Source organism: Spinacia oleracea, chromosome 6 (assembly GCF_020520425.1).
Source record: "Spinacia oleracea cultivar Varoflay chromosome 6, BTI_SOV_V1, whole genome shotgun sequence".
Classification (NCBI taxonomy): domain Eukaryota; kingdom Viridiplantae; phylum Streptophyta; class Magnoliopsida; order Caryophyllales; family Amaranthaceae; genus Spinacia; species Spinacia oleracea.
The window spans coordinates 131,326,354-131,340,212 of NC_079492.1; the positions used below are offsets into that span (position 1 = coordinate 131,326,354).

The 13,859-nt window shown below is 34.0% G+C and overlaps 1 long non-coding RNA gene across 1 annotated transcript; it reads left to right on the forward strand.

Annotated features, from left to right (window-relative positions):
* Nucleotides 1–8,349: 8,349 nt before the first annotated feature.
* Nucleotides 8,350–12,935, forward strand: LOC130463757 (uncharacterized). Its single transcript, XR_008923887.1, has 3 exons — nucleotides 8,350–8,700; nucleotides 9,797–9,914; nucleotides 12,342–12,935. It is a non-coding gene; the product is annotated as an uncharacterized lncRNA (long non-coding RNA).
* The last annotated feature ends 924 nt before the right edge of the window (nucleotides 12,936–13,859 follow it).

Sequence of the window (13,859 nt, forward strand, 5' to 3'; positions counted from 1 at the left end):
TCTGAATAATCGCTTTAAATGTCCTGCATTTGTAACCCAATGTTCAATGTACACATTATACATGTTCTGAATTATTCTTTAAATTCTTTTTTTGATTCTGTTGTGAATAATGAACAATATGCAAGTTGTAAATTGTTTTTGATGTTCTGAATTATTGCATTACATATTCTGCATAATCGTTTGAAATGTTCTGAGTAATAGTATTTTTTTTTTAATAGTTGCTTCTAGTGTTCTGTATAGTTGTCTCTATTTTCATGTGACATTGTTTCTGTTGTTCTGAATTATTGCTTTACATGTTCTGTATTGTTAACCCTATGATCTTTGTAAACATTATACATGTTAGAATTTTTTTGTTATTCTTTTCTAGATTCTATTGTGAATACCGAACAATATGCAAGATGTAATTTGTTTTTGATATTCTGAATTATTGCATTACATCTTCTGCAAACCCGGTTTAAATCTTCTGAATAATAGTTATTTTTGTTTTGAATATTTGTTTATAGTGTTCTGTATAGTTGTTTCTATTTTCATGTGACATTATTTCTGATGTTCTGAATTATTGCTTTGCATGTTCTCCATTTTTAACCCAATGTTCTAAGTTAACATTATGATGGTACTGAATTGTTTTTTGTTATTTTTTTCTAGATTATGTTGTGAATAATGAAAAATATGCAAGTTGTTCTAATTCAAATGTGGTTGTTACTCCTGGAGTAATTCTTATATTAAGTCCCGGAGGAATGAAAGAATGAATTACATATTCCTCTGATGAGTTAAAACCTGTTGTAGGGATGAAATTTATGAGTCTCAAAGAGGGTCTTTCATTTTATAAAGCATATTCAAAAGCTGTTGGTTTTGTGATGAGGAAATCTACTGCTACAAAAAGGAAGTCACTGAATGTTATTGCTTTTCAGTATTGTTTATGCAACAAGGCTGGTTTCAAAGCAAAAGCAATGGTTCAGGTTGGAGGCATGTCAAATGTTAAATAAGGGAAAGGTAATGAAGATAAAGTACTTATAGCTCGAAGAAGGCTAGTTACTCGTGTTGGTTGCAAGGCTCGGATGGTTATGAATTATAAAAATGAAGGTTTTTATGTAGTGACTGAATTCTGAGGGGCACATGTTCATGCTCTTTACACCCCGGGTTGTCTAAAATTTCAGAAAGCGGGTAACAATATGAATATTATTCATAGGAAGATGATTGTTGACAATTCGAAGGAGAACATTGGTCTGGTTAAGAATTTTAGGTTGATGTAGGAGTTAGTTGGATCATATGATAACGTTGGTGCATCCAAGCAAGATTTCAAAAAAAATCATAGAGATTTGAAGGCTTGCATTCAAGGATAGGATGCCCAAATGTTTGTGAATAACTTTCAAAACAAGAAGTTGTTATTGAGTGCATTTTTCTTTGACTATGAGGTGGATGAAGACGAGCAACTTTGTAAAGCTTTTTGAGCAGATCCTATCTGTAGAAAAAATTATGCTCTCTTTGGTGATATGGTTTCTTTTGACACCACATTTCAAGCAAATAGGTAATTTCCTGTCATTTTCTGAATTCATCTAAAGTTTGTTCTACATAATATTCACCATGTTCTAAGTATTACACTGCATCTTCCAAACATTACTCATCAAGTTCTGAATGCATGGTTATCTTGTTCTAATAACTGTACATATGTTCTAAACATTATTCAGCATGTTCTATATAATTGTTCATATGTTCTAAACATTATATTGAATGTTCTGATTTTTTTTTGTTTAGGTATAGCACGATATTTGGCCCACTTACTGGAGTTGATCACCACAAGAAGTGTGTTACTTTTGTTGCTGCTTTAGTACCCCATGAGGACATCGTGTCTTTTGAGTGAGTTTTCAGAACTTTCCTCAAGGCAGTGGGAGGTAACGCGCCAACTTGTTTGATTATTGATGTCCGACAATGAAAATAGTTATTCCTAAAGTGTTTTAGAACACTAAGCACAGGTTTTATATGATGCCTATAATGAAAAAAATACCTGAGAAAGTCGGCCGTCGGATTACACAAGAGACTGAGTTTCTTAGTAAAATTTGCAAATGTGTTAGGAGTGTAGAGAATGAGTCAGCAGAAGTTGAAGAGAAATGGGGCAAGGTTCTTGATGAGTTCAAGCTTCAAAACCACGAGTGGTTGAAGCAATTGTATGAGAAGCGTCAAATGTGGATCCCAACATACTTTAGAGATTATTTTCTATATGGTATATATCATAAGGACGACATCCAGGTCAGAGAGTGAGAAAAATTTTATACAAAGTTTACCAATCCTCATATCACTCTAGTAGAGTTTTACATGAGAATTGAGAGTGCATTGGATGCTCAAAGTCATACTCATGGTCAATTTGACAATGATTCTAAACTCAAGCATCCAGAATGTAAGACTCCCCTTGCATTAGAGAAACATGTTTCTGAAATCTACACCGTTTTAATCTTTTTTGATTTTCAAGAGGAGGTCGAGATTGGTTGCTTTTAATGTGGACTTGAGGAGTACAAGAAAGAAATTGGGCTTGAAATGTTCTCCATTAGAGAAGGATGTAGAATAAGAAAGTTTGATGTTAGTTTTAACCCCGCTAACCTAGATAGTAAGTGTATGTGCAAGATGCTTGAGAGGTTAGGCATTCCTTGTAGGCACGTGGTTTGGGTGTGGAAGGCAAAGCTGATTGAGTATATTCCTGTTGCTTATTTGCTAAATGGGTGGACTATTTTGGCAACTAAAACACCAATTTTTTTATTTAGAAGGGAATATCTTGGAGGCATGTGTTAACTTTGTTGATTCTAAAAGAATGCTAAACGAGTTATATGGTCAGAGATTGACACATGTGTGAGTTTGGATCAGGGGAATGAAGAAGATCTTACTGATCTTGTGAAGAATTTAAAAGGTTTAAGGTTGAACTTGGAAGCAAAGAAGAGTTCTAACAATCATGAAAACAATGGTTCTCCTAGCAAAGCATTAGGCATTGAGCTACTGATTGGAGCTACCTTTCCTATTGACATTGTGGTTAAGAAGCCTAAAATTTCAAAGAACAAAGGCATGGGGGTTCATATTCCAGGTGCAGGTAGTGACAAACGGTTGAAAGGTGAAAAAGAAAGGGCAATTGAGCAAATCCAAATAAGAAAAGGTTTTGTAGAGGTTGTGGGGAGCTTGGTTACTATGTGTAGGGGGTTTTTTTCGTACTCTTTGGATTTTCCCAAATAAAACCCACCAAACCAAATCCCAAATTAGAGAACTACCTTAATTTATCAATTACCCTTTTCTTCCCATCAAAAATAAAAGTTACCCTTTTGCTATACGCATTGCTAACAAGCACATAAAATGAAATATTTCAAGCAAAATTGAACTGAACCAACAACAATTTGTAGTGTATTCTTCACAATTAAATACCTAATCAGCGAAAATTCGAGTGACCTAGAAATCAAAAGGGACCCAACAAAATCCTAGGTTACCCATGTCAAATTTGCAGTGAAAAAAAATCAATTAAGGGAAAAATAGATAACTTACTTCGGATGAAAATTGGGAGGGAAATCAAGAACTCCGGAATTCTCGATTACAGAGGCCCAAGATGACACAATTGAACCTTTAAGTTTGAAGAGGAAAGCAAAGTTTAATCTGATGATGGGTATTGGAAGTTTCATGGGTAAGAAATAAAAAAGGAAAGGTGGGAGTAGGAGAAAGAAAGGGAACACGCGTATAAAAGGAGGAAAGACCAACTCAACATGTTAAAAAAATTAAAACTTAAAAATAAAATAAATTGGGTGTTACTGTTCATAAGGAATTGCTCCCACTTTTTATGGGTTAAGGATAAATAAAACATTTTTGCGACATGGGCTTCAAATCCAATTGGTCGACCATAACCTAACTATATATACAACCCTTCTGTTTCGGGTTTAATCAAATTTTGGGTTTGAATTTTTTTTTTTATTTTTTTAATTTTTGGTTATACTATGAGAAGTTCCCACCGCTTTCGGCGAGTGACTAATCTCACGCGAGAGTTTGAATGAGTACCTCGATGGGCAACGTCCTTTCCAATTGAGATTTTTTCCATACCCAAGGCTCGAACCCGATACCTTGGTTAAGAAACAAGAGACCCTTAACCACTCATACCAACCTCAATTTGTATTTTGGGTTTGAAATCTTGTTCAGGAAATCAAGACTCGAAAATCGGATAAAGATAGAGTCGAATATTCGATTTGACTCGACTTGCCTCTATATCTATTTATCTCCCTAGCTTGTGTCCTTAAAAAAGAAGTGAGATAGTGTAGACCCATCTAAATGAACTTTTTAATTGTGTGTATTGCCATGCAAATATAGTGCAAGCGTGCAACCGATGCAAGCACATATTGTGCGAGTGGCCTACATAACAACTAAACACGGACTACTTTGCATGCGTATTTGCTTGAAAATCAACCAAAAGTCTCATCCTCATCAATTCTATTTCAAGCATGCGTTTGCATTCAGCCTTCAAAGTTTAAAGCACGATGATTATAACCGCTCCTATGTTGATCTTTTGCTTAAATTACTTGATAAAACAAAGACTATTTAGGAATTCGATTTTTCGCAGGAGTACACCTATTCACGGGACTCATGGTTTACAAGCTGTGTATAATGTATACGTAGTAGATGTCAACTAATTACTTATTTGGTTTAAATTTTATAGTGGTATATATTCAAGACTTGAAATCAAATCTCGTTTCTAAAATTTGTCTTTTGTACCTCTCTATGCGCTCAAACACACAAACATTAGAAATATTATGATATTAAATACTCCGCTTTTAAGTTGAGGCATAAAATGAGATAGATCATTTGTATTGACTTTATGTTCCATGATTTTCACAAACCTCTATAAATGACGAGTCGACCCAGAATAACAAATCAGGCTGCATACAATCATAATTCAGATTAAGAATATAAATCTCTCAATTATTATTTAATATTCAAATTGCATGAATTAAAGAATCCAAAGTGTATGTATTTTCTCAATTGGAAATTTAAGGTATGTGGGCCTATAATTACAAATACGAGCCATGTGTATAGGCCGCAATCTTTGTTTAGCCACCCCATGGATGATAGCTAGTTGTTCCATGCATTCCCCACTCTATATTTGTGGGGTTTATAAATTAGAAAAAGATTTTGTAATTCATAAACTCTCATTAATAGGCCAATATATGTCTAGATCTTAACTTGTATTATATACATTCGTGGGCCAAATGGACAACTACCATTCTCCTGCAATAAATTAATAATAATCCATTAATATAATACAGTTTTGACGTGATTAAGGAGTTTGTGTCTTGAACATCCAACAAATTTGTATATCCGGATAATGAAATATTTTCTAAGTTTCATTTTATTTGTCCCATTAGTTGATTTTTATGTGAAACTTTTGGATCAAATGTGATAGAAAATTGAGAGAGATAGATCAATATGAAAGAAGATCAAAGAAATGTGAATTCACATTTTTGGAATCAATTAACCATTTGTGAATGAAACTCGATCTCTTTTAAGTCAAAATAGAGAACTGATATTCGATCAGGATAAAAATTTGGATAATTAACTGGATATATTATCTAACAATATGATATTTATTTGGGTGATGATAAAGGTCGCAAGTTGCGACAATATATTGTCGCAATTTTACGTGTCGGAGTTTAATTGGTACATGTAGTCGCCATGTAGGCTATGAGTCATTATAATATTTTTACTATCAATGCAAAAATTTTACTATGAAAATATGTAAATAAGGTAATCGATATAAAGAAAGAAACAAATTAGAATATTAAGATTTTCCTACCTTTATTTTAAACATGTATAATAGGATATATAAGTTAAATATTTTAGATTCCAATTTAAATCATGACACATAAGCATATCATGTCATTATTGTGACACGCCTTAAAAGTCGCATGTTGCGACCTTTATCATTTTCGTATTTAGTTTGGTTTGTTCTTTTTTTTGTGTGTGTTTTGACATAGGCTTAACAAATAAAATGAAAAAGTTCAACAGACCTACAACCTACATACTACTTTACTAACTAAGACATCACTAAAGTCTTAAAGACCATTACAACTATTACAATCACACAAATAAACAACAGATGCTTGAACTTTTTAGGTGAAGCTGACTTCTCTTGTTTCAACCCCTGATTGTAAACGAAGTCTTGTTTACACAAACTACATTGCGCCATCATGCCAAGACTCCTTATATCCAAAATAAGTACGTTTTTTGTCCTTACAGTTTGTATAGAATATAATTTGAGCTAAATAAGCTATGCAAGGAAAATAGTCAAATACCCTTGATCCAAACTACATTAGGGCTAAAATATACGATTGACAACAAAAGTCTAAAACTATACAAATATGTTGTGCAATTAGTTAGGGTCCCTTCTTCTTACCTATTTAAAAAAAAAAAAAAAAATGTTCACTACAAGAAATTGTACTATTAACGACGGGAAATCCCGTAGCGAAAGGCCAATAATCGTTGATTAACGACGGGATTTCCTGTCGCGAACCCGTCATAAAAGGGGGTCGTCGTTAATAGAAATCCCGTCGTAAATCCGTCGTACACCCGTCGTAAAAGACATTTGCGACGGTTATTCCCGTCATTATTTGGTTGTTAGCCCGTCGCAAAAGGCTTTTACGACGGGATTTTTGACCCGTCATAATTAGGTTGTCGTTAAAGATACACATTCTTGTAGTGGTTGTGCAATTAGTACGAAAGGGTCAACCAATATTCTTTTGTTAATTTGAATGGATAGATACATATTTATTCATTAAGAAAAAATCCTGATGTGTGATTTTGATTTTGTAATGAATAAGTAAATAAGTAGTACAGTATGTATCAATCGATTTTGAGTTCGTAATGAATAAGTACGTATCGATTGTATGAGTTAATTAGTTAATGAAAATTACTCCCTCCGAATCTAAATGTTATTCCCGTTTTCTTTTTTAGTGTCCCAAAATAATCTTCCCATTTCTTTTATTTCCTTTTTAATCTCTTTCTTGTAATTTTAACTTTGTAATTCTATTGGTTTATCAATAAAAAACCTTGTAGTCTCATTGGTTGGTTTAAGTTTGGATGGATTAATGAGTTGACATTTTTATTCCTAAAATTCTATTGGTTCAACTATTTTGTTTTCTTGTGAAAATGGAATAAAAAAACAACAATTCCCCATAAAACTACATTAATAATAGTTAATCTTATAATGTTTCTTTTTCCTTAATAACCGCGTAAAATGACAAACGGGAATAACATTTAGGTTCGGAGGGAGTATATACTAATAACAATTATAATTATAATTATATTATTGATCAAAAGTGTGTTGCTTTTGGGTAGAGCAAGAAACAAATAATAATTAGCAAATTTGCATGGGAAAATGAGTGACAAACCCTCTGTTTTGACTTGCTATAACCATTCAATTAAAAAGATCAAATAAAGAAGGAAACACCACGTACTATTTCCATCATCAATCTTCTCATCTTCCTCTCTCTCTCTCTCTCTATTGCTCAAGGGCGCGCGCACACACACTATACGCAATTTTCTACACTGGCAACCTCTCCACGAAATCATCAACAAGCTTGTTCTAATGCCGGTTAGTGAAAGAGCTATGTGAGGGAAATCTTCTAATGCCGCCGCCGGTATTCAAGCTACGTGTTCTGAAATTTGGGAGGAAAGCTTACAAGAAAATCTTCTAGGAATTATAGGCTAATGAAGATTATCAAAAGATTCAACATGACTACATGAGACGTCCTACACGTACTCCTGCGTATCTATCTATCTATTACATTTATCGATTATCAAAACAAAATCTATTACATCTATTACATTACATTATACTAAAACAGACACCAGAAATAACACATGTCACTTCATGGTGCAAATTTTTTCCGCCATAATTGCTTTCCTAAAAAAATCTCTATTCATTTTTCTTCTATTATTTTCTATTTACTATTTATGTATATAAAAATATTTGTTTATATATTATGGAAATAATATATGCCACGTAATAATAGTTTTCTAAAAATGATTTTTGGTAATATTTTAGTCAAATCGTTATACTATCAATAGTGGAACACTACTACAAAAATGGGCAAAGAGACCCTTTAGAAAAGACCCGTTGGTCGACGTAACGGGTCTCTTTAATTTAAGAGATCTAATATTATAGATAACGGCTCTCTTATGAGTTAAATGGCCCATTAAAATTAGAGGGGTGAAAAATAAAAGACCTGTTATCTGATTTAACGGGTCTCTAGCGTATAAAAGGGGCCATTTAAATGCCGTGCAAAATAAAATAAAAGAAGCAATAAACCCTTCATTTACTTAACGGGTCTCTTATGTATCAAGGGACCCACCACTTCTCGTAAAAAATAATTGGAAAATAGCAAAAGAGCCGTCATTTAACATAACGGGTCTCTATTTTCATTCATTTCCTGGCGCCAAGACTTTCGCAAAACCCAATTTCACCCTAGGTTTTTCTTTTCCCTCTTTCTTCTTCCCTGGACATACAACCCCTAGGTTTTTTCTTTGCCTCTTTCTTCTTCCCTGGACATACAACCTAAGGCAACCATCGACGAATTCATTGACGAACTCACCACTACCAACGGCTAATCGGAGAACTAAGTTACGATTGGCGACTTCACTCCCACTGGCGACCTCGACACAATCGCTAGCAAACTACAAATTTAGGTTTTTGTTCTCATCACTCTCTTCTTCTCTTTAATTATTTGTTTCAAATTTCTGAATTTCGTGTGGTTTTCGGTTTTGGAATTCGATTTGTAATTTCTGCTACAATTTAGGGTTTTTTTTTCCTGAAATTGTTTTCCCCTCTGAATTTCTGAAATTTCAATTGATGCGATTTTGTGTTTAGATGTTCATGTAATAGCTTGTTTCAAATTTCTGAATTTTGTGTGGTTTTCGGTTTCAATTTGTAATTTCTGCTACAAGTTAGGTTTTTTTCTTGAAATTGTTTTTCCCCAAAAATTTGATATTTCAATTGTTGCGATTTGTAATTTTAATTTTGGGGTTAGATTTTCCAGTTTCATGGGAAAGTGTTTCGCCATGGTTTGTTGGAATACTGTCTTTCTAGAGTTTCTTGGCATGAGTGAGACACTGAATATGTTTGATCTTTCAAAACCTCCACAACATATTTATGGTATCCAGATTTGGGTGTTTATGGGATGCGCCCAAGTATCAGACTCATCTTTTATTAAAATTTTCTTATTTTGTAGTTTGAAGTGTCAAGTATCAAGGCACACCTATGTTTGAGTATCATGTATCGAACAAGGGAACCCACTATTTTGCATCTAGATGGATACAAATCTGAGTAAATATATGATGTAGACACTGGAAATGTCGAGTCCAATAGTCTAGTAACATAACAGAAGATGGGCTTTGACTCCCCCTTTCCAAAATAGAACCCTCGTAGATTCGCACATCTTCTTGTCATCAAATTGTTTCAAAGTGATGCATACATAGCCACCCTCGACTCAACTGGATTTAATTGAATAATATTTAAGTGTAAAGGGTAAAGCTAATTTATTCTTGTCCATCCCCTTTCGTCATATTTTACTTAATGTTCGCTCTAATAACTCGTTGTTTCTGACTGAAAGTAGTTTTAGAGATGATAATGTTGTTGAAGTCCAGACCCCAGAGTGGTACTTTTGTTCCTGCTCACTATTAAGTAGATATTTTATTTTATTTTGCCTAGATATAAGTTATATCTTATTTTTGCTCACTTTGGTAAGTTCATAATTTGAAACATGTCCTATTTGCCTCTTCACAGGTGTTTAATAGATACAATGGTGTGATTGATGGAGTCCAGTTCTCATCACATGACCCTGTAGGTGGCCTACTAGCTAGATCTACCCATTGATCCATCTGCTGGTATTCGTTGTGCAGAGGTATTGCTTGAAATTTTCCTATGCTTCTATGAGATGATTGGATCTTTATCACATCAATATCTTTCATTTGTATGAAGTGTTAAAACAATTCAAAAATTGTTTTATTTGTTCTTTTCTTGCTGATATATAATGGTATGTGCACAAGCTCCGCTACATCTGCTTGATATGTAGCTATACTTTCATATGTGGTTGTGTGTGTATAGTAAGCTGTTAAATTGCTTCTGTCAAGTTCTGAATCCGTGCTTCATTACTTTGAATGAATATTTTCAATCTTTCTCCATTTGACCAGTTAGTGAAAGGTTCTGAGATGTCCATTTATTTCTCCATTTAACCAGTTTAGTGAAAGGTTAATTGTGAGATTTATAGAATCATATCATTGAGAATACTAATCCAAAGATACTGCAGCTGTACCACTAGTAATGGGCATATAAATAACCAGTTATTTAAAAAAGTAGTAGTAACTGACACAAATAATGCCTGTTACAATTCCAAATAGATTAATTTTCTCAGTTTCAGTTTTAAGCTTTTAGCAATTACAGTTCTGAATGAGTTTCAAGATATGTTAGGCATTCAGATACTCTCCCGATTTTCCTGATTGTTCTAATTGTTGGTTCAAATCCTTCATTTCTACAATTTTTTGTTGGTATTCGCTTTTAATATTTCGATGTTCATAGATAATTTTGATCATTTAGAAATTTAATTTGAACAACCGTGCCTGATCCTAAATTTCTTTCATGGTTAATTCTGTTATTGTTTGCCATAATTCTTGGAAATATGATATATGGAAGTAATCAAATTGGAGTATACTTTCTTTGTATTACAGTGGCAGTCTCGTAGTGGTACTATATTGTGTAGGTGTGCTATTAATATGAGGGAATGTGGGTGAGTGTGGGTGTATCAAGGTGTTTGAATGTGTTTGGGGATGATGAGGATCTTTTTGGCTGGATTACTATTGGCAGGGGGCTGAATTATGTTGTGCAGGTGAGTGTTCATTTAAGGGAGGGAGTGTGCAGGTAGTTCTTAGGTTGTCGGGCTTGTTGGTTTGGTTGTGTGTGTGTGGTAGGGTCGGATTATAGTTTAGTTTTTGAGCTACTAGTCTTATATAGGGTATATCTGGTTCAAGTCACAACTTTAGTTAAGTGTCAAGATTTTCAGCTGACATATAAACCATTTTCTTAGTTGAGCTTTGCCTAAACCAGTTGGTACGAGTAGGATTTCTTCTAGATCCAAGAATCGTGTTTTAAGCACCAAGCCAAATCCTTTGCTTGCTGAAAATTTATATCATTCATCCCCTCAAGTGCCGAACACGTATGAAAAGCTTGTACGAACTGAAATTTTGTCTGGGCCTATCATCCTAAGCTCAAAGTCAATATTGAAAGAAAGCACTAATAACAGACTGCCCCCACCTTTAACTGAGAGTATTTTAGCGCAGCAGCTTAAGCCTGAGATCGCATCAAGTAGCAAAAAACTCAATTTACTATTCTTTTCTGGTCCTTTGACTAGCAAGCCCTTGTCAAAAGCCTTCAATATCAACTTGAGTTCCAGTATGTGAGGAGTTATGTTCAATAGAAAATACCAGAGCCAATGTTAAGTGAACAATATTATTGTGCTACGAAGACCCAAGCAACTTAATTATAGAGGTTATACGGTCAGTCTTCTGAACTCTGCTCTGTATTTGTTTGGTGTTCGTTTACACTTATCTATCTGTAGTACATGCAACCTGTGTTACTGAGAGGCGATTTCATGTTTTCCAGAATATGAGATTAGATCTATTTTTTTCCATTCTTTTGGGTTATATTTGGTTAGTTTAAGGATATTGATTTCAAGATATGAAGCTTATAAACTCAGTTTGCTACCATCTCCTAATTTACAATGCCACACTAGAAATAGCAGTTAACTGCTACATAAAATCATTACTTGCAACAGGCATGACCTCAGTACATTAATTATAGAACAGTTATTAACATTATTAATTTATTATATTTACTTGTACAGAAGGAATAACGGGGCTTTTGTGATAGAGGGGATTGGATGGACTTTGTTGCCAATAGGTTGAGCAAAGGAGCCGAAGCTTTTGAAATGTGTATTGGTGGCAACATGAGCTCTCTATCAAACTTCCTTTTTTTTTGTGTTCTTTTATCAGAAGGCATGTTTAAACGTGTCATAGATTAACTACAACATTTTTTCCGTATAAGCTCAGATTTTCTCCGTCAAAGTTCCTGATGGTAACACCTTTAGTTTGCTGCACCTTCTAGAAAGGTAGACATATATTGTGAATAGATGTATGCTTTGAGTGTATTGCACTAACTTGCCAGAAAACTGCTTTGATGGTTTCTTACTTTCTTTTAACTAATAATGTGTAATTCTGCTTCGAGACATCCAACTGATATTACTTGTTTTCTAAATTTAATTTCGTTGTTAATGCAGGTTTGTTTCTTGTTGAAGGTAAGGTGTAAGGGAAGTTCACATTTGGAAACCAGCCAAACAGTGTTGGAGGAGAACATATGCTTGTGCCCGCATTGGCTAATAATTAGTATTGTCAATTTGTTGATGCTTGTCACAATTATGTAAACTTTTGAGCCTTATTTTATTTTGTTATTTTTATATTTTTGAAGATTACAATTGATGTAAAGTGGGAAATAATTTATTGGGTAATTGTAAGAATTAGTTTGAAATTAAAAATTTGGTTAAATGCTGATTTTTTATGCCGAAAAATGGTCGTTTATGCTATTTTTTTTTTTTAATAAAAGTTAATGAAAAGAGACCCGTTAGGTATAAAAAGGGCTCTCTCGAGTATAATAATAAAAAATAGTAAAATATTCTAAGAGACCCTCTATCTAACATATGGGGTCTGAATTTGTTAATTATAATAATATTAAAAAATTCAAAGAGACCCTTTATCTTACATATGGGGTCTGAGTTTGATGGAAAAAATATTATTTAAAAATTCAAAGAGACCCCCTAGGTTAAATATTAGGTCTGAATATTTTTGCAAACATACCCCATATCTCTAATAAGGGGTCTCTTCTTCTTCTACATTATTTTTTACATGGTTAACGTAACATACCCCTTTTCTTAAATAACGGGTCTCTTGTTTTTAACAAACAGACCCCCTCTAGATGAGGGGTCTCTTTTATAAAGAAACCCCCCTATCTAGAGACCCCCCTTAAATGGGGTCTCTTAGGCCATTTTGAACGGGTCTCTTTGCCTATTTTTGTAGTAGTGGAAAATGTGTTATTTACTCAATATTTTGGTCAAATTAGCATATCAAACATATAAAATATGTATACGTAAAAGGAGAAAATTGCATACTCCGTATTAAATGATTAAATGAGTACAACATTTATTAATTATGCCCTAACTTTAAGGGAGACAAATATTTTAGTCAAATATATTAAAAAATTAGTCAAATAATTTAACCCTAGAGGCTAGAGCGTAGAAGCGCGCATATTGGTAGTACGTTTTTTTTTTTAAGTAAGATGAAATACCCTATCGGGTCGTCGAAACACCGCATGAATCACTACAAGAATTTGTATCTTTAACGACAATCTAATTACGACGGGCCAAAAATCCCGTCGCAAAAGCCTTTTGCGACGGGGCTAACAACCAAACAATAACGGGAATAACCGTCGCAAATGTCTTTTACGACGGATTTACGACTGGATTTTCTATTACCGACGGCACCCTTTTATGACAGGTTCGCGACAGGAAATCCCGTCGTTAATCAACGATTATTGGCCTTTTGCGACGGGATTTCCCGTAGTTAATAGTACAATTTCTTGTAGTGAATCAACCCGTTCGGGTTAGCAGGCTAGACACTTTGAAAGTAGGGGGAATGATAAGGGAAAACCTCCCTCAAAGTGGCCCTAGTAGAGATTGAACCCCCATTTGGTTGAAAGGTGCAATTTTTTCAACTAGACCAAGATATTACTTGGTCGTACGATC